Here is a 21,142-nt window from a genome sequence, read left to right on the forward strand (position 1 = left end):
ACGTTCTTGTAATAAAACACCGTCGCTTCACACAACCAACCTCACGGCCACTCGCCCTGGTACATCCATAAAATGCCACAGTCAACCTGAGAGCGACACGACGCATTATACGCTGGAACGGAGACCTCGGCCTCTTCGTCCAGCCCAGAAAAACCTCAAACCCTCGAGCCTGGAACGGAGACCTCTGCCTCTTCGTCCAACCAACAAAAAAAAACCGCAAATCTGGAATGGAGACCTCGGCCTCTCCATCCGGAACGACAAAAACCAAAGAATAACAAAAGATGGTGCCACTCTGGAACGGAGACCTCGGCCTCTTCGTCCAGCCTTACTGGCCATCGACTATACACATACTACATTCTGAATTTCTATATTTATGTATAATTCAATGGCAAGAAATATGCACTTATCACTGTTCATAACCGCTAATTTTTTCATCTTAGCTCTGGTGGCATGCGAAGCAAGTCGGAAAGGATTCCTGGCCATTTTGCGTCGTCAGACGAACTCCTCATTTAGATTAAGTTTAGTGTGTAAGTCTTATATTCATTTTTCTCGTTTCAGCAGAGGTCATTGGCGGACAACGATGTTGCGTATCGCAAGGGGGCCGGCATGTTTAGGCAGGATGCCTAACTTTTTCCGCATCTGTCTGCGATCCCCCCAATGCAACCCTGCGAATCGATACTCGATACTCGAATTAATTTTTAACCACCCACACCATCACCGCCACATGCATGTGCATGCATGTACATGTACGTGTATGTGTGTTTTTCGTCAGCACTCATGCATATGCATGTCGGGGTTGATGTGTGGGTGCCTTTCCCCTCCAAAACGGAGGATTTTGCTGGTCAACGGTTGTAGCTTGCTATACAACCGGCCTCTTGGATTCTAACAGCCAACCTGTTCACATCTGCCGCCAGCGATCTCTGCCGTAATTGTTTGCGTTTATTCAGGTAATATTGTAACCTTTGCTAATTTCACATTTACCTAATAAATCATATCTATTATAACGAGAAATCTCGTATTCTCTTATTTTATTCCAACCCGCTTATTCCCACTGAGATCGACCCCGGTGCGCCCACCTACCTCCAGGAACACACGCACCCCGGCCGAACAATCATCATTTGGTTAAAAGAATATCATACTTTAACGGGCTACAGCTGGTTTAGCAGATAAATATATAATAAAACAAATTCGGAGCTCAAAAGGAATTATAGAGGCTCTCAGAACAAAAATTATGGCAAAAGTTTTAAAATCTGATATAAAATAACTAAGTTACAAGAAAAGAACGATTTATACTGTACTTTCAAGGACGGAAACAATTTTTTTTTTTTAATTTCTACGAGATCCTCTTAACTGAATCTTCAAATTTAGGGACGAATTTTTTCTTGCGTTTCGGTCAAATATACATAGGCTGCTGAAATGTTTTTTTTTCTACAAAAACAAAGCACATATGACGAATTTAAAACAATGCACATACGTTAAGTAGGAGACCTTGGAATTTCCTAACTGTAATTAAGCACATAGTTCAGTATATATTTTTTTGTTGGTATGGTATAAACTTAATTTACATAGAGCTTGCCTGGCTATGTAGATTTTCAGATATGTATATTTTTTACTGTAGTTTTTAGTAACAGTATTGCATTTTAAGTTATTCAACTCCACAGCTTAAGCAAACGACCCTAGTATTGATTCGTTGAGCAGATTTTGATTTGCCCTCCGATCTTATCACGATTGAAAGTGGCATTACAAAATAACTACATAAACAAAAGCTCATTACTAATGGAAACATATTATGCAAGTATCAGCGAATTTGTTTAATTGCAACAATTGTTTAAATTCTTAGGCGATATTCCGCAAACAAGGAGAGTAAACAGGGTGGCTGGAAAGCGCATGTAAGTTTAGAAAAGGAACACGATTAAACTAATTGTAGTTTGTTACAAAGCCCGATTTTTTTACCAATGATTTCTTCTGGTTCCTTTCATGTGTATGAAGTCAAGGATCTGCATTCTTATACAGCAAACAAATTCCTGTAAGTGTGTGCTTAACCTGCAGGTAAGAAAAATAACACAAATTCTATATTGTGAACGCTTGGTAACCAATTCTGAAGCTAGTGCTACTGTCGATCGTTTCTTTGCCTCGATTTTTCATTACGTAAGTGTGTTTATATAAACATAGTGGCATTACTGTTTCAGAGCTGTTAAGAGCGAGAGGTAAACCGCTTCAGAGCCTGCAAGTCCCGCAGCTTGAACTGTTACGTTAGGCAGACACCCTGCTTGAGACCTCAATAATTTTGGAACAGCTCCATCCCAATTATGAATATACTGGTGGTGAAGTGTCTTTTCTATTTTCAAGGGCTTTTCTTAAATTTGGAAAAATTACCAACCGAAATAATAAGGCCCAAGCCTTAGAACGCTGATTCCGCGGTAGTTGGTATAATTTGCAGAATCACGTGTGGGTAAGGCATACAGTCCTTACGTTCTTGTCGTCAGGAGTAAACTTTATTGATTATCTTGTGTATAGAAATTGATGCATATATATATATATTGCCAACTTCTCGCCGCCGTAGTTAAAAGACAGTTGTAGTATTCGGGCGGCGTAGTATTAGGATATTTTCTTTGTGATTGATAAGGAGGGCAGAGAAGTATTTCCTACGTAATCTAGGCACTCTATGGGCATGGCGTTCCTACCGAAACTCACATAGAGCTTAAAACCTTTCATCTTTCGCCGCTTTTAAAATACTTTAGCTGTACAAAATTTTCTTCAGTTTGTTTCTTTGTTCATTGAGTGCGCTTGTAGTTCCCAACTTGTTATTGAAATATTCCAAAGGAATAGTTGAAGTTTTTTTTATACCAAATCGAAATTTTTCACTGCAAAATCAGGTGGACCAACATGTAGCCAATACATCGGAGTCCAGATCCTTGCTTCAAATTAATATATTGTAACGAATTTTACTGCAATTCCCTTTTATTTGCAACCTTCTGCTAAGTTCGAATTACTAAACTGTTGAATAAATAACTCCACTCTTCAACAATGCAAAATGGCCTTTATTAAAGTACTTCACAATAACAGTTATATTTCGCTTACTGACAGCTTGCTTAACTCAAACTGATTGATAGCTTAAATGAAACTGATTTTTGCGCCTCTACTGTCGCGGTCTTTTATACTTTTTGATTTCTCGTTGCATACTTCTAGGCTTTTCCATTCCAGAACTTACTAGTTAGTTATCAGCTACAAAATCACCAGCCACAACTACGTTTATAGCTTCTCATATGCTCGTGAGTAATACTTGCACAAATTATTGCCCACTTTATCTGGCTTTCATCTTGTCACTCATAATCTTTGAACGTTGCCTTACCAGATCGTGTATCTCTCTCAGCTCTTCTTCCAATACACCAGTGGACTTCTTGACATTTCTCTCCGCATCGGCATCTATCCGGCATCTTCAAATCAGATGGCAGTCGAAGGTCATTGCCAAAAATTACTTTTGAAGAGGTAAGCCATCAAGAATAATGGTATGCGGGTATCCCTCTCCTTATGGTACTTGTCTACCACTTTTCTTAAATGCTCCTCCAAGGTTCTATTGAAAAGTTCCACCATACCATCGGAATGAGGCATTGTCTATGTTTTTCGAATGCCCAATGATTTACACATTTACTGGAACACAGCTGATTCGAAATTCCTGCCTTGGTCAGAATGTAACTCTATTGGTACACCATACCTTGCAACCCAATTGTTTATAAACACTTCTGCTACCGTTTCCGCTTCTTGATTTGGGATTGGGTATACCTCTGGCCATTTGCTGAAATAATCCATAACCACCAGTACATATTTGTTTCCGCAGCTGCTAGTAGGAAATGGACCTGCGATATCCATAGCGATCCTTTCAAATGGCGCACCTGAATTATATTGCTTCATCTGGCCATGACTTCGGGTTTTGGGCACTTTAGCTCTGCTGCAAACCTCGCAGTTCGCAATCCACTCAGTGACCGACTGACGGCAACCAACCCAATATAATCTCTGTTTAATCTTCTCGAGCTTCTTCGTGATTCCAAGATGACCTCCGTTTGGACCATTATGCAGCTCGCTGAGCACGTCAGGAATCCTCTTTCTGGGAACAACTATCAATTTCTTCTTGCATTGACCACCCTCACTCTACCATACTCGATGCAAGCAACCGGATATCAATTCTAAACTGTTCCACTGTCCCCAATATGACTTCGTAATGGGACTCTCTGCTGACATCTCCACTCTGTTTGATCTTTCGTTTCGTTCGAGCCTTCGCATAACATGTGACAGATCTGTATCTTCTAGCTGACACTTCTTTAGTTGTTCCTTGTTCCATTTATTCGCACACGTTATAGTCATTAGCCGGACATCTATAATGTCTTCTTTAGCCTCGGCCTTTGAACAGTGCTTGCATTACAAACTACATGGTCTTCGTGACATTGCATCGGCATTCCCATGGGTACTACCTTTCCGATGCCCACAGGGTTTTTCTACAAGTACGTTCAGTGTTGATTTGTTTGCTGCTTCGACAACCCACAATTTGTTTGTCCTACAATCTCCATCAACCTTTGCCCAGATGACTGCTTCAGATTTTGGTGGTATTTGCTGACTCTCTTCCACCAGCACTCGTTTACTGCTATAGCCTCTCTTGTAGTCGAAATTAAGTGGCATATCCATGTTCTTATATCGCATCGTCTTGCTTTGTATATCGATCTTGATGCCTTGGTCGATTAAAAAGTCCACTCCAATTACGATTTCATCAACAATCTCTGTCACTATAAAATTTTGTAGTACCGTGACTTTCCCAATTGAAACTTCACATACTACTTCTCCAATTACCTGGGTGTCCTCTCCCGTGGCTGTACGTAATCTTGCTCCAAGCAATGGCCTTATCTTCTTGTTGACTAAATCTGATCGAATGATGGAATGGGATGCACCCGTATCTACAGTCAGTAAACGTTCCTTTTCATCCACATGTCCTCCGACAGTAAGATTGTTTGACCTTCTTCCAATTTGCGAGATAAAGATTATGTGGCATTCAATTGAGGGAGCCAGCTGTCGCCCCTTGCTGCTGACTCGCTTTAGTTTAACGATTGATTGGTCTTGGAGATCTGATCATCTCCTTCAGCTCTGCGTTTACGACATTGTTGGAACTGTTGGGATTGGTGTTGCAATAACACGCAATGTGCCCTGACTTTCCACACTTAAAGCATTTGATTGCATCATTAATTTTCTGCTGCTTACCCTTCAATGCTTCCAAAATTGTGTCTACCCACTCTGGTCTTTCTACTTCCACACGATGAGCCTTATATGCTGGGTTACTCAATAGGGAGGCAGTTTTCTGAGTTAATGCATGTGATACCGTTTCAGCAAATGTCAGCTTTGGGTTTGCGTATGTAGCTCGCTTTATTTCCACGTCCCGTATGCCATTTATAAAACTCTGGATTTTTACCCTCTCGGTGTGTTCCACGGGTGCGTCCGAATTTGCGAGATGAGCCAATCTTTCAACATCCGAGGAAAACTCCTGCAAAGTCTCATTCGCTCTTTAGTGACGGGTTTTCAACTCAATTTGGAATATCTGTTTTCTATACTCGCTTCCATAACGTCTCTCGACAGCGGCCATCAATGCTTCATAGTTGTTCCGCTCTCCTTCGGGAATCGTCTGTAAGATTTCGGCTGCTGGCCCCTGCAATGCTAGGAATAGAGGTGCAGCCTTATCTTCAGCATTCCAGTTGTTCACTGCTGCAGTCTTCTCAAACTGTAGCTTAAAGACTTGGAAAGGAACAGAACCGTCAAAGGATAGAGTTTTTAACTTTGGATTACTCGTTGAAACTGCTGGCGATTTAATTGCAACTCTTGTATATGACCTCTCAAAGCATCCACCCTAGCTTCGATTTTTTCCTCAAACTGCGTTATTTTATCGTCCATACGCGCTTCGAGTTTTGATGATATACGCGCTTCTTGCGTATCGAGTTGTACTGCTATGCGTGCCTCTTGTTCATTCAGTTGTGTTTCCATCTTTGATATTATTCGTGTCTCTTCCATCTGTGATGACATATACGTTTTCTGTTCTTCTTTTAGTTGAGTTTCCATCTTGCATGTTATCTGTGTCGACATTTCTGACATACGCGTTTCTTGTGCTTCAATCTTAGATGTTGTGCGTGTCTCTTGGGATTCCAGTTGGGATGCCATATTTGTGGATATTTGTGATGATATTTCTGTTCTGCGTGTTTCCTGGGTTTCCATTTTTGTCGTTATCTGTGATAAAAAAGCCAATATCGCATTATTCTCGCCGCTTGCGACTGGACTCGGACTTCCGTTCTTCTCTTCAATTTTTGTTATTGTCTCGTCCCCATCAGGATAAAAGACATACTCGTCCACATCAATTCCTTGCTACTACATTACCTATCGTAGCCGTGCTCGAAGTTCGATCTTATTGCCGGTTGTATTCAATCCACGGCTCTCCAACTCCTTCTCCAGTTGCTAGATCCTCAACTCACTCAACTTTGCCATGTCCAAGTTGTATTCGAAATCTTCGGAATTTGATCAACAATTCCTCCTCTGACATCAATTGTAACGAATTTTACTGCAATTCTCTTTTATTTGCAACCTTCTGCTAAGTTCGAATCACTAAACTGTTGAATAAATAACTCCACTCTTCAATAATGCAAAATGGCCTTTATTAAAGTACTTCACAATAACACTTATATTTCGCTTACTGACAGCTTGCTTAATTCAAACTGATTGATAGCTTAAATGAATCTGATTTTTGCGCCTCTACTGTCGCGGTCTTTTATACTTTTTGATTTCTCGTTGCATACTTCTATGCTTTTCCATTCCAGAACTTACGAGTTAGTTATCAGCTACAAAATCACCAGCCACAACTACGTTTATAGCTTCTCGTATGCTCGTGAGTAATACTTGCACAAATTATTGCCCTCTCTTGGGAGCACCTCAGATAAGATATATGCATGGGTTTGTGCATTGCTTCTCCGCTGCTCTTATGGACATATGTTTAGACATAATTATTGATTCGTTTATGTAGATACATAATGATTGATTTATGGATGTGCATAAAATCACTGCTTAGCATCGGCTTAGAGATGACAGTACCCCTTAGTGTTGCTAATATTCGTAACAATATATAATGTCCAACAGAGGGGGCTTTCACAGCAAAATGTGAAAGATTTCCCTCAGAACCAAAAGCTCCCAATCCCATTTAAATACATGATGTAACAGATGCTATGAACCCCTGTTTTTCTAACAAAAAAAAACGTTAAATCTAACTGTGAAAAAAAAAAAGTAAAATTAACTAATCGCCTCGAAACTACCAAAGCTAAGGTACGCCGCACTTTTCGTACAAATAGCGCGCTGTTTCTGTTGGCTGGTGTTTCAAACTCTCGCCTTTCTTTGCCTACTTTTGTTCTAAAACACCGATTTGCTCCCCTCTTAATTTTAAGGAAATTTTCTTCCTCGTGCGTCTACCTCAACGAGATTTTGATGACAGCTTGTTTTTTTTTCGATTAATACGCAACATTTTTCATGATCGACGGTATCTCATTTTCCCTCGGCAGCGGTACGAAGTGCCCTGCAGATACGCTCCCACTACTCGTGCATTCAATTTGGTTAATTTGTGCTCACTTAGAGTACGTTGGCGCTGATTTCATTGCAATCGTGATTCGACTCAATGGTGGGATAAAGAATCGTCTGCATATCCATCGCCATCTCGATCTGGTTGTGTGTTTCTCGTTTGCGGTACAGTCGTGATGCATGGATGTGATAATTTTTTGGGCACCGGCGAAGAATGTTTCAAATTACTGATTATATTTGTGGGAATAATAAAAACTCTTTCACTGACCCGTAGTTCAACACCTTTTGAAGAAAATTAGAAGTCAGTTCAGAGTTTTGTGCAGTTGGTGTTGGAAATGTTCCAAAAGCAAATATAAGCTACGGATCGTGAACAAGTTTCTTTATTTAAAGTTTTTTCTTTGCATATTTTAATTGACAGTTTTTGACATAGGAAATGCATAGAGGACCAAAATCAGCATTAGCGCGAATACAATAATTGTCAGCACATATATTGTGAGTTGAGATTGGCAGATTTACAAAATTTATATTTATCTCGTTAATGTCTACATCAGGGAGGACAGAAATATCGCATTTGGATTTTCCGATACCAATATGTTTAATCGACTTCCAGGTTTCCTTCGAACTCAAAGCAGCACTAAACTTGTTATTATAAAATGTCTGCTTAGCTGACCTAATGGCGATCCTAGCTGCTTTGAAGCAGTTGTGAGCCTCCAGGGTTTTGTATCTTTTCCATCGTGAGTAAGCAAGCTTACGCTGGTGAACATTGCTTACTCACGGTGTATTGTGTAAATATGTGACCTGGAATTATGAAACGACCCTATTGCACGAAACTACCGATCTTCACCTTTTGAGTGATTCTTAAAGGAAATTTAACGCTCTTTCCGATGGAACAAACAGCAGTTTTTAGTTTTTTGAGAAATCGCATTTAAAGCCAAATCGGACCATAAATACGATTTTTTGAAATATTTCGATCCATGCGCCACCTATTGGAGTTTTTTTTTCTTAGTATTGCATTGTCATGGGGTTCTGAACTATAATCAAAGTTTCAAGCTTGTAGCTTATCAGGAAGCTAATTAAATTTTAATAACAAAATTCGTTCACAACGGCCAGCCGCTACACAGAATCAAGCTAAAAAAAAACTTTAAACGCGTTATTCTCGAAAACTTGTTTTCGCACAATAGGGTCGTTTCATGATAATGCAGTGATGCTGGACCATTTGCACAGAATCCTCAACTCTCCTAATGAAACAGCTATCCCAGCTACTTGTTGTAGAAATCATATTTTTTAAAAGAGTCATTTCATGAGTCAGTGAACTTAAAGTTCCATAAAATTTGCTCTTTGTATAGCGTTGCCCAATATATTTCATTCACTACATACATACTTTTTCGTTTTACGGCCACATCATCCTATCAGTTGACTCCATTAATTTCCTTTCAGTAATTGTTCAGTGGGTATTGTAAATAGTTTCTTTCCCACATTCCCCTCCTCCCACTCACAAATAATATGTGTATTGAAATGAACTATTTATTTTGACCGACATTTCAATTACCCCGCACACACAAAGTGGCTCACCTAATATAAATGGCATTAGGACTCAAACAAAGCCAAGGTGGATTGACAAATTTCTGCAAGAATAATTACTTTGTGAAATGCTCCTTTCCGGTTGCCAAAAAACAAACATACAAACATATTTGTTAGTTTAAGTATATGCGTATGTTGTTGTTGATAATATATCTATTCCTGCCGGCATATCTATTCGTATATTATTACATACCTGTGCCATCTATCAGCGTGACTTCTTGACGAATTCCAGCATTTCAACGTAAAAGTAAGAAAAATTACCTAACATCTATTTGATAAATGATGCCAACAAAGAGTACGTAAGTTGGTAATTTTCTAGTAGATTTATTTCGATTCAGGAATGGTATATGGGACGACCTTTATATGCTGAAGTATGCACAAACTTATGTCGAGATCTATACGAAGGTAAAGCTTTGTATATGAAAAATAGTTAAATAAATACAGCACAGCATTCACAGCAGCTCTCCCCCACAATATATACATATGCTAAGCCAATAATAGATCACAATGTCAACAGCAGAGCGGTTAGAATCATACTAGCAATATTTCCCATTTTGATCCTTGACAGAATATTTCTAGAAATTCGGTATATAACAAGTCGTATGATATGGGGATACTCGTTTGCCGAGCGTAAAGCTGGAACTACGCACCAGGCTTGGATATTTCGGGCGTTTTTCAAACCCCGATCAAAGTAAACTTAATCAGATACACCAAAAAAAGTTTCGAAGTCCGAAGTATGCGAAAAAAGAGCCTGTGAAATATGATCATAAAGGTGTATTTCGTGAATCAGATATAATGAAAATTATGAGCTTTTTGAGCGTTTAGCAAACAAAGCAACTTTAGAAAAAATATTCATATTTTAATTTTGAAAACAAATTCTTTCATATTAAATTTGAATAAAATTATACATATGTATGTGTTTTGCTGTTTCCAATTTAAATTGGCACGGTCACTGCTATCTAATCGTCTGGGTAATGATCAGCATTTTAACAATGTAAGTATGTCGAGCGAAATTGTCTGCGTGTTTTTAACTAGAACTGACGCCGGTGTGCCCTACTTTTATGGGATTCCTCTGAAAATTCCTGTTTTCCAACTAATACTGACGATACGCTAACCCGTTTTTAATGTCATACGTTCAAAAGCCACCCTAATTTTGCCAATCCTTATTCCTCATATCAAGCACATAAACGGCTCTGAAAAGACTTATAAAAAGAGAATTATAAGCTGTTTATGAGCGTAATATTAGTCTGATCGGACTCCTATTTAGGCTCACATAAATAAATAAATATAAAATAAATTTAAGGCGCCATAACCTCCGAAGAGATCTAAGGTCGAGCTTTTCTTCCAATTTGCGTCATGCTCCTCTTGATTTTCCCTACAAATTGGCCGGACGGGACCTACATGTTTTATGCCGACTCCGAACGGCATCTGCAAGGCAGATGAGTTTTCACTGAGAGCTTTCATGGCAGAAATACACTCGGAGTGATTGCCAAACACTACCGAGGGGCGACCCCGCTTAGAAAAATTTTCTTCTAATTGACAAACCTTTTTTCTAAAATTTTGTTGTTGCTTTGCCCGGGCGCAAACCTAGGGCATACGGTGTGGCAGGCGGAGCACGCTGCCATCACACCACGGTGGCCGCCACCGCTCACATAATGTATAAAAAAAAAGGCTCATATAGGGCAACCAACGCAAAAAGAGAAGTTCCATGAATAAGCGTAAACGATGCGAAAAAGGACTCCTTTCTAATTCCAAATGATTGCTGTTACCATACAAAAAAGAATATTGATAGAGAAGGATTTTTTGGCGCAAATAAATCCCATTTTCTCTAATCTTAATAATTATTTTCTTCGTTTTTAGGATTTTTTTCTTTTGAGTGTAGTGAAAACTTCTTATAAATAATTAGTCAAGTTTTCTACATTAAAGCCATATATGTAATTCTCCTATATTGCTAATAGAAAATGCTCGCAATGTGTTCTGAATTCGAAATCAAAACAAGTAAGCCTATAAAATTTTTGTGATTGTAGCAGCATAAGTGTGACGAGAAAAAATTTAAATTTAGGTACATTCGATTATTGAAAACAAAAACAAAAACGTTGAAACAGCAATATATTGGCACTTTGATGTTTGGGAATGTACCTATTCTTTTGTAGCAATATAGGAGTATTACATATATGATTAAAGCCCTAATTTAACTCAATCTTCCATACAAAATACAAATTTTTAATTGTCTCGTTATTGCTTTATTCAATGCCTAATCGAGTGAATAATCCAGTCGGCTTTGCTTGGTTCTTACTTTATTTATTTTTATATTCAATGTAACAAATGACGATCAAAAATAAATTATTTTCAATAAATTACTAAAAATAGAAAAACACGAAAAAACTCAAAATTTAATTTTCGCTGCATTTGCTGCAAAAGATAATATGACTTTTTCGAAAACAGGCACATATTTGGTTAGGTGCGACATTTATGGGTAGTGGTGCATGCATTATATTTTGATTGTACTCATAGTTAAGAAGAAAACGGCTGCTTTCCATTTTAACTATTTTTTTTGTAAAAACGAAATATTTTTTTGGGGGCTGTTGACAGATGTTCGCTTAATGAAGGAAAAGGCGCTGTGTGAAAAGGGAAACTTAATTATTTCATTAAATAGAATTGTGATTCGATTAAGTTTCTGTGTGAAAACGGTATTATATTCAACAACTATTGATTTTAATTTTTTTTTTATAGTTTATTTTTATTAACCATATTTTTTTCCTTTGAGCACTTGTAAATAAATAAACATTAAATAAATAAACATGACTATGATGTAAATATCTTATAGCGCATAAGAAAAAACATCAGAATAACAAAAAAATTATACGCCAAAGAAATACTCCAGTTGCAAAAATCAACATAAATCACGGTGTATATCTCATTTCATCGTTGTGATTTATTCACAATTTTATATAAAAATGCCAAACTCACTCTACTGACGAAAGCACCTTTATGAAAAACACACAAGCGAACACACAAATCTCTTTTGCTTTTTCGTCGTTTACGCTTTCACTAGTCGCTTGTCGCGCACTCTTATTCATTTCAACTGTCCCGTATCTGTGCGTGCAATCACCCTTCAAAAAATTTTGCACACACTTACCTCACACTATTCATATACTCGCTTTCTATAGCTCAACTCAAATAACGGATTTCTCCTGCTCTCAGCGTGTAGGAATATTAAAGGACATAGTCCTTTGTCCAGTTGATCACGGTAGAATGTACGTACATTTTTTTTTTCTTAGTTACACAAGCTTTGTAGGTATGCATTTGCACTGAAGCAAAAAAAAAAAAAAAACATACAAAAAAGGACAACAAAAAAGTTATGATTATCATAATTTTTATTACGTGAGTTTTCATGTGGAAAAGATGAAACATCATCGTCCCCGGCATCTTCACGTACTTTGTTATTTTGCTCTGCTTTTCTAGCTGATGAAGGACAACAGCCGTAGCACTTCAACGTGCACCATCCCGTAACTTTTTGCCTGCCTCTATGCTTTTGTTTGTGTATGTTTGTTCTTGTAATCGTCATCACCATAATCATAGTTTTGAACAACTCCTGATTTTACCTCTGGTTTTTGGCGCCCGACAGTCGGGCGCCATTAGTTCCCTTCCTTCAGAATTTCTTATTCTAATATATTCGTGAAAGTCCTGCGTGTCTGTATTTCCTTTATCTTGTTGCTTCTCAATGCTATACAAGCTCTTGTTAGTGGAATCAACGTGTGCAGCTATGTATACGTTTTTTACGTTGCTGGCTGTTGGCAGCAATTGAGGTGAGTGGTGAATATGTGTTAAGTAGTGTGACTGAGCAGATTTAAATTGCTTGTAATCTATTGAAAATTTGCTACTATAAATAAATTGTGTACAATATTAGGATAGCGTCTATGCTTAATCACAATTGGCTGAAAAAGCTGTCAAGTTTCTTTTTAGTGTTTAACACAGCTAACATGATACTCTTCTTCTTCTTATTATTGGCGCTTAATGGTCTAGACCACTTTCTTCGAGTGCAGCAAATCGTGTTAGATATTTTACAAGATTTCAAAAAGTATGGAGTCGCCGGGGGCCCGAAGCACTTACAGTTCTATGCTGATGTATGTGATTTGTTTTAGTGCCACTTATAAGGTTCTTCAGTTCTTTACTTCTGCTGGTTGAATTGAGTACTCCGGATGAAAATAATGTGTAATAGGGAGTACCGCATTTTACCTTCAAAGGTTTTACAATTTTGTGTTTATGTGTCTTAAGAAAGATGTATATTAAAATATGATCAATAGGAAGGCTCCACCAAATCGTCGATTATGTGTTTTTAGTTTGGAAGGGTAGACTGTTCTCAAATACTAATCGATTTGCCTACAGGCAGCCCTCAAATTCAGGATTACCGCTATTATGTCAGTACATACATACTATAGGTGCGATCCATCCCATCGCGTCATCAAATTTCGGTCCACGCGTGAACCCGACTTTTGATTCAGGGTCAGTGTATGAATTCCATGTTTACCAAAGAGTTATGTCCACTAAAGACACAAATTTCCGTCAGATTATGAGCGTAATTGCAATACGGGATTTTCAGTTAATTTTATTTTTACCTTCATATGCCCTGTCACGTTTCCGATCTTAAGCTAAGAAATAATTGTGAGTCTTATTTCAGCAAGCCTTCTCATTTTCTGTATTCGAATAGAGAGGAAAGGAAATGCATCGGCAGCCGTTTGTAGTATTGCGTAGAATTCACTTCAAACACGCTTAACGTTACAAATATACTTACAAACAAACGTTCATATCTAATTGACCCAGATAACCACCATGAGTTCATTCGCATTTGCCACATCGTCCAATATATTGATGCATCATACCAAACTGCTCAAGCGGGGATCATATTGACAATATGTAGGTCAATATAATTATTTGCTGGCAAACCATTTCTCTCTATTGAGTCATGCACCTCTAGTATGTAAATATTAATGTAAGTATGTATGTAAAGGTTAAGAATTTTTGTATAATTAGGAATGAATTTCATCAACAAAAATCAATCAAACAATCAGATTTCTGCGCTGAACATATGCGCTCATCAAATCTATTTTGTTTAATTTACATAGAACCTTTTTATATGTACAAGCTACAAGATGCAGTTTGCTTAGTTTTAATGCGGTTCCTTTTGTGGTCTTCCACCATGAAACTAAGGGTGCATGGGTGACTTTTGACAACATTTAATAGTCAGTGTACCATTTTGGGAGATATCACCCATGTTTTGCCATAGAGTCAATTGCAGGCGAGAAACTTCTTGTTGCTAAGTTTGAAATAGGATCTGATGAGCACTCCACGTGAGGGTTCTGTCCAGTGCTACGATCAAAAGTAGGATTTTAATGCCATTCGGGGATGGCCCCTGTATGAATAGTGTTCTTCTCCGGGTAAAAGTTGCTAGGCCATTTTGGTTGAGATTAAAGACAGTTCTTTAGTATCACACCTGTTTCTGTAATGCGTAGAGCTTCTTGCATGTGATTGGATATTGTTTCTTCGTTTACCCTTATGTTTTTAACCCATTGGTTTTCAATATGAAGAAGGGCGTCTATGACTTGGATCTACAGGAGAGGTACAGCTCCAGAGTGAGTTTTCTTTTCTTTAGCATGGATAGTCGCTAGCTAATAATCATATGACTTATATCCTTGGAAATCACTAACCCTTGATACCTATTTTTAATTTTCTTCTCGCTTTTCTAGTTCTTTTCAGTATCCGAAGCTTTATCCACTATCCTTTTCTTTACCATTTTAAGTCCGCTTCTCAGCGAAGTAGTCGTTAACCCCCAAAAAGTCATATTGAATATCTACCCACTAAACATTTTAGATCAGTATAAATTTGAGATGAATTTGATTCTCATAAATTTTTTACAGTGTTCGAAAAAAAGGCAAAACTTTTAAAATCGAATTCTCCCTTTTTCTCAAATTGTAAATTTTTATACTCAGCTGAGTAGAGCTCACAGAGTATATTAATTTTGTTCGCATAACGGTACCCCGTAACGGCATAAACTAATCGAGATAGATATAGACTTCATCATATTAAAATGATCTGGGCGAAAAAAGAAATCCATTTAATCATGTCCGTCCGTCTGACTGTCCGTGAACATGATAACTTGAGTAAATTGTGAGGTATCTTAATGAAATTTGGTATGTAAGTTCCTGGACACTCATCCAGATCGCTATTTACAATCAACGAAATGGGACTATAATCACGCCCACTTTTTCGATATCGAAAATTTCGAAAAACCGAAAAAGTGCGATAATTCTTTACCGAAGAGGGATAAATCGATGAAACTTGGTAGGTGGGTTGGCCTTATAACGCAAAATAGAAAATTAGTAAAAGTTTTGAAAATGGGCATGGCACCGCCCACTTTCAAAAGAAGGTAATTTAAAAGTTTTGCACGCTGTAATTTGGCATCTGAGTATGTAATATTCGGTTACACCCAAACTTAGCCTTCCTTACTTGTTTATTCTCAAACCTTTCTCATACAAGACAAAATAGAAAATTTTCGATACATAATTTTTTTGTCCACTTATGTTGTTTTTAAAAATAATAAGAATCCACACGCAAGTTTGACCCGAAATAAGTTTCAAACGTTATCATTACTTGAAGATCTTGTGAAAAATATATAATCATATATGTATATTTTATTATGTGCTTTAAAACACTTACATAGCTCATAAGTTGCATAGAATATTGAATGCAACATATCCAACACTAACACCTGTTTGGGGAAAGTAAACATGCAACATGACGCAATCAACAGTAAAAAAGTATTCTTTAATGTTTTGCGGCTTTGGCATGGGAAAAGTGGATATTTCATTAAACACTTGTTCTACTTGTCATACAGCTGTTTTTCATGGAAAGCAAATGCAATTGAGTAATTAATTGTTAATAAAAAAGCCAAATAGAACACATTTGATAAGTTTGTTAGATTGCACTCGTAGTATTTTCATGTGTGCGGTTGAATCATACAGAAACATCTAAAAGCAACAAAAATTCGTGATTGGTGACACTTTGTGGTGTGTCACTTTACACCAAATTTGGAATCGTTGGTGAATGGGGAGCGAATAAATAATTAGGGCGCGGCTCCATACAACACATGTTTTTACTCAGGTCAGACATAAGGAAAGCTTGTATTGGAACAGAATATTATACAATGGAATTGTCACTAACATTATGAAAAATGCGTTTTTGGAATTAAAATCAAAAATAATTAATACTGTAGATATATTTAAACATACGTTGGGCCTTTTATATCGTAGGATCTGATATATTCTCCAAAGTTCAACTCGTGCATCACAAGTTCAGTTTCAGCAGCAGTTTAACACACACTTAGAGCAGTGATGAACTCGAGAGCTTCGAAAAGCAAGTTTTTGAAAATTGCATCCAATTTGCTCCCAAACCGAATTGAAATCCGTTAACTGTGTTGTTTCTCTGCGATTTTTCGAAAGATATTAATAGTAGAAATGGGAGGCAATCAGTTTACAAATACCCGATAAGTACCTACTAAGCTGCATAATGCTAAATGTTGCTAAATTTGAGAGGGATGTTAAGTTAAACCCTAAATCTTTTTGGCGTTACGTTAAGGCTAAAAAGTCGTGTGCAAGTATCCCATCTCAAGTTTCTTACAATGGCAACTCTGCGTATTCCCTCGGCGAAGCTGTCAACCTTGTTGCTGATTTTTTCGGGGCGAATTTTGAGACTGGCACGTTTCTCACCGAGGAACTAGATACGGAAAATGACACCCCTATTAATTTTGGTCAATCGTCCCTGACTCTTGAAGATGTCATTTGTGGCATCTCAAGTCGTCAGTGCAAATGGATGTAGATGGGTTCTGTTCTTTTTTGTTTAAAAATATTGCAGCAGTTGCGTATCCAATCTTATTAATTTTTAATACATCTCTCAGGAATGGAGACTTCATAAACGCTTGGAAGGTAACGTCTATTACCCCGATATTCAAGAGTGGTAATAAAAGTAATGTTGCCAACTACCGTCCTATTTCTAAACTTTCCACTGTCTCGAAATTGTTTGAAATTGTAGTTAAGGATAAAATATTCTTCGCAGTAAAGACCTTGATTTCACCTAATCAGCATGAATTCATGACTGGCAGATCAACTGTAACTAATCTAGCAGTATTTTCTGAATACTGTATTTCTTCATTTAATAGGAGGGCACAAGTTGATACTATCTATACCGATTTTTCGAAGGCTTTTGACAAAGTCAAACATTCACTACTAATATCTAAACTTGCTTGCTTGGGCTTCCATTCTAGTATGCTATCTTGGGTGTGATCTTACTTGGCAAATCATAGCTGCGTTCTTGTGGTAGATGGTATTTCTTCGCGGTCGTTTACTGCCACTTCTAGTGTACCCCAAGGGAGTGTGTTGGGTCCCTTAATATTTGTTATCTTTATTAATGATATACGTCATTGTTTCAGTTATGCTGAATTCTTATTGTTTGCTGATGACTTGAAAATTTTTGCATCAATCACGACTCAATCTGAGTCCACTATGCTCCAAGCTGATCTTGATAACGTAATGGACTGGAGTAAACGGAATCGTCTGCTTTTAAATATAAGTAAATGTTTTAGTATTACCTTTGCTAAAACTCGAAATGTTCTTCCTGTTTCTTATCATATTGGGGACTCTACACTGAGGGTTGTTGATGAAATATCAGATCTTGGTGTAGTCTTTGATGCGAAGTTTCTATTTCACAGTCAGATTAATTATGTCATTGCGAAGTCTTATTCCACACTCGCGTTCATTCGCCGTTTCAGTATGGATTTTAGTGATCCTTATACTTTAAAACTTTTATTTACAACTCTAGTGCGGTCTAAACTAGAATATGCTGTTTTCATTTGGAGGCCGTACCATGCCTGCCATATAGACCGACTTGAGCGTATTCAAAAAATATTTTTGCGATTTGCCCTCCGGTCTTTGCGTTTTCAGGACCCTGTTCCAACATCAGGGATGCACCTTAACGTTAAGCTAATCGTTTATCAAAAAATGTCCACCGTTTCCGTTGAAACACTTCGAAATATTATCGATAAAGAAATTATCAAGATAAATTTTATCTCGTTTTTAACCGAAACGAAAAGCTTTCGTTAACGTTAAAAACGTTAACAAAAACGTGATATTTGTGTTTGAATTGTGCTGGCAATGCTATAGCCATGGTGAAGCCGTAAGGTGGTAACAGCGAGCGGACATGTCCACACAAACTCCATGTAATTTGTTTGTGTAATTCGTTGGTGGTAATGTCAAAAATACTCTGAGAAATGTTCGTACTGTCAAAATTCATGAGAAAAGTTGCAATCAGCTTGGCTAATGCTTTCACCTTTAATGACTATCAGCTTTGCCAGCATAGTTAGAAATTAATAATCAACATAATCGATTTGATTTCGTTTTGATGTGGCAGAAAACGAAACAAAATCATTTCGTTAATTTGAGGTTCTTCACTTCGTTTCGTTTATTAACGTTAATTATCGTAACGAAATGATATCGGTTCGTTGGTTAAGCATGCCTGTCCAACATACAGTTCTAGGTGTCTTTAATTAACCTTAAATCTTTAGTGAGTAGAAGATCAATGCTTTCATTGACATTTTTATATGATATCATCAATGGTACGGTTGACTCACCCTATCTTTTAGAACGTATACGGTTCAATGTACCATCGCGAACCCTTCGATGTCACGATTTTTTCTGGTTAGATAGATTTAGAACGACATATGCTTCCAATTCTCCAATTACTAGTGCAACGAGGGAGTTTAATTTGCTGTATTCTATAGATAATGATTTTGCATTAAATAAATTTAGGTTTAAACTGCTATTGATTGAAATAATTTGAATATTATTTATTTATTAGTTAAGATATATTAGTAAATAGTCTGTAAGGAGGTTCTGATTGTCCTAGACTATAATATGAATAAATAAATAATAAATAATTATAATAATAATTCCTTAGAACAATTTTTTTTAATTTTATGATGAATTTATTAACTATGCCATGATCTATCAGTTTAGCTGAACATAGGTAATTTTTTGAAAAGTACGGACACCACGGGATCGTGCATTTTCGTAAACCTATGATGATACTAAACCAATTTAAAATTCATCGTTCAACGTCAAAAACTCGAATAGCAAATCGGTTTAAAATTTCATAAGGAAACAATGGACACCATAATGAAATGTACTCATTGAGCATGTTAATTCACTCTTTCCGTATTTTCGGAACATTCGTCTCCATTTAAGAATTTGTGGAATCGTGTTATATTTGGAATATTCGTGAGGTAGTATCTCTCTCTTATTTAAACTTCATTTAACTTATTTAACTCAGAGAGGAAGTTTTTGAAACAAACTTTGAGATAGATAGTGTATTTTTGAATTAAACCTGTTTGCATTTACAAATTTATTATCACTAGGTATTAATATACTACTAAAGGAACTTTTCACAATTTTACAATTTTCGCTGAAAGGGATTGAATTATTCCCCGCTTTCCTTACTTCATTACTGGAGAACAAACCCCTAGCAATTGAATCATGGAATTCGCCTACATGTCGTGTGAGCCCATTCAATAAATCAGGCAATCAAACAGTTTCAGCTTGTACTTCAAGCAAGTAAACATCTCATGCGTTAACTTTAAACTCAGACATTCTCCATGTAAGCACATATTACTGCAACAAAAAGTTGTGTTTGTATGAGATGTTTTATCCCTTTTGTAGTATTTGGTATAGAATTATGGAACTTTTCTCATTTTTCGAAATTTTCCATAACGAAAAAGTGGGAGTGGTCATAGTCGGATTTCGCCCATTTTTAATACCAAAATGAAGTGAATTCAGATAAGTACGTGAACTACGTTTAGTAAAGATATATCGATTTTCTTCAAGTTATCGTGTTAACGGCCGAGCGGAAGAAAAAACAACCGACTGTGTATAAAAACTGGGCGTGGCCTCAACCCATTTCGTCCAATTTCACAAAAAACAGTTATCGCCATGGAATCTATGCCCTTTCCAAATTTCACAAGGATTGGTAAATTTTTGTTCGCCATATGGCACTAAAAGTATTCTAGACAAATTAAATGAAAAAGGGTGGAGCCACGCCCATTTTTAAATTTTCTTTTACTTTTGTATTTTGTTGTACCATATCATTACTGGAGTTGAATGGTGACATAATTAACTTATATACTGTAAAGATATTACATTTTTTGACAAAATTTGACTTTTAAAATTTTTTTTTTTAAAGTGGGCGTGTTCGTCATCCGATTTTCCTAATTTTTATTTAGCACATATACAGTAATAGGAGTAAAGTTACTGCCAAATTTCATCGTAATATCTTCAACAAATTCCAAATTACAGTTTGCAAAACTTTTAAATTATCTTCTTTTAAAAGTGGGCGGTGCCACGCCCATTGTGCACAATTTTAATAAATTTCTATTCTGCGTCATAAGTGCAACCCACCTACCAAGTTTCATCCGTCTTTGGTAATGAATTATCGCACTTTTTCGGTTTCCCGAAATTTTCGTTATCGAAAAAGTGGGCGTGGTTATAGTCCGATTTTGTGCATTTTAAATAGCGATCTGAGATAAGTGCCCAGAAACCTACGTACCAAATTTCATTAAGATAACTTTACTGCAGATAAATTTACTGAAGTTATCGTGTTTACGAACAGCCGGACGGACGTACGGACATGGCTAAATGAATTTCTTTTTTCGCCAAGAACATTTTTATATATAGAAGTCTATACCTACCTCGATTAGTTTAATCCGTTACGGGGTACAGTTATGCGAAAAAAATTAATGTACTCTGTGAGCTCTGCTCGATCATTTATCGAAAATATAACGATGTGTTTTCAAAAGGTAAACAATTTGCTATAAAAAAGTTATCGATGTGCTTTCGGAGTGTTAAAACCTTGTTGTCAGTGTGCT

The sequence above is a fragment of the Eurosta solidaginis genome, chromosome 1 (assembly GCF_040869045.1).
Source record: "Eurosta solidaginis isolate ZX-2024a chromosome 1, ASM4086904v1, whole genome shotgun sequence".
NCBI classification, from domain to species: Eukaryota; Metazoa; Arthropoda; class Insecta; order Diptera; family Tephritidae; genus Eurosta; species Eurosta solidaginis.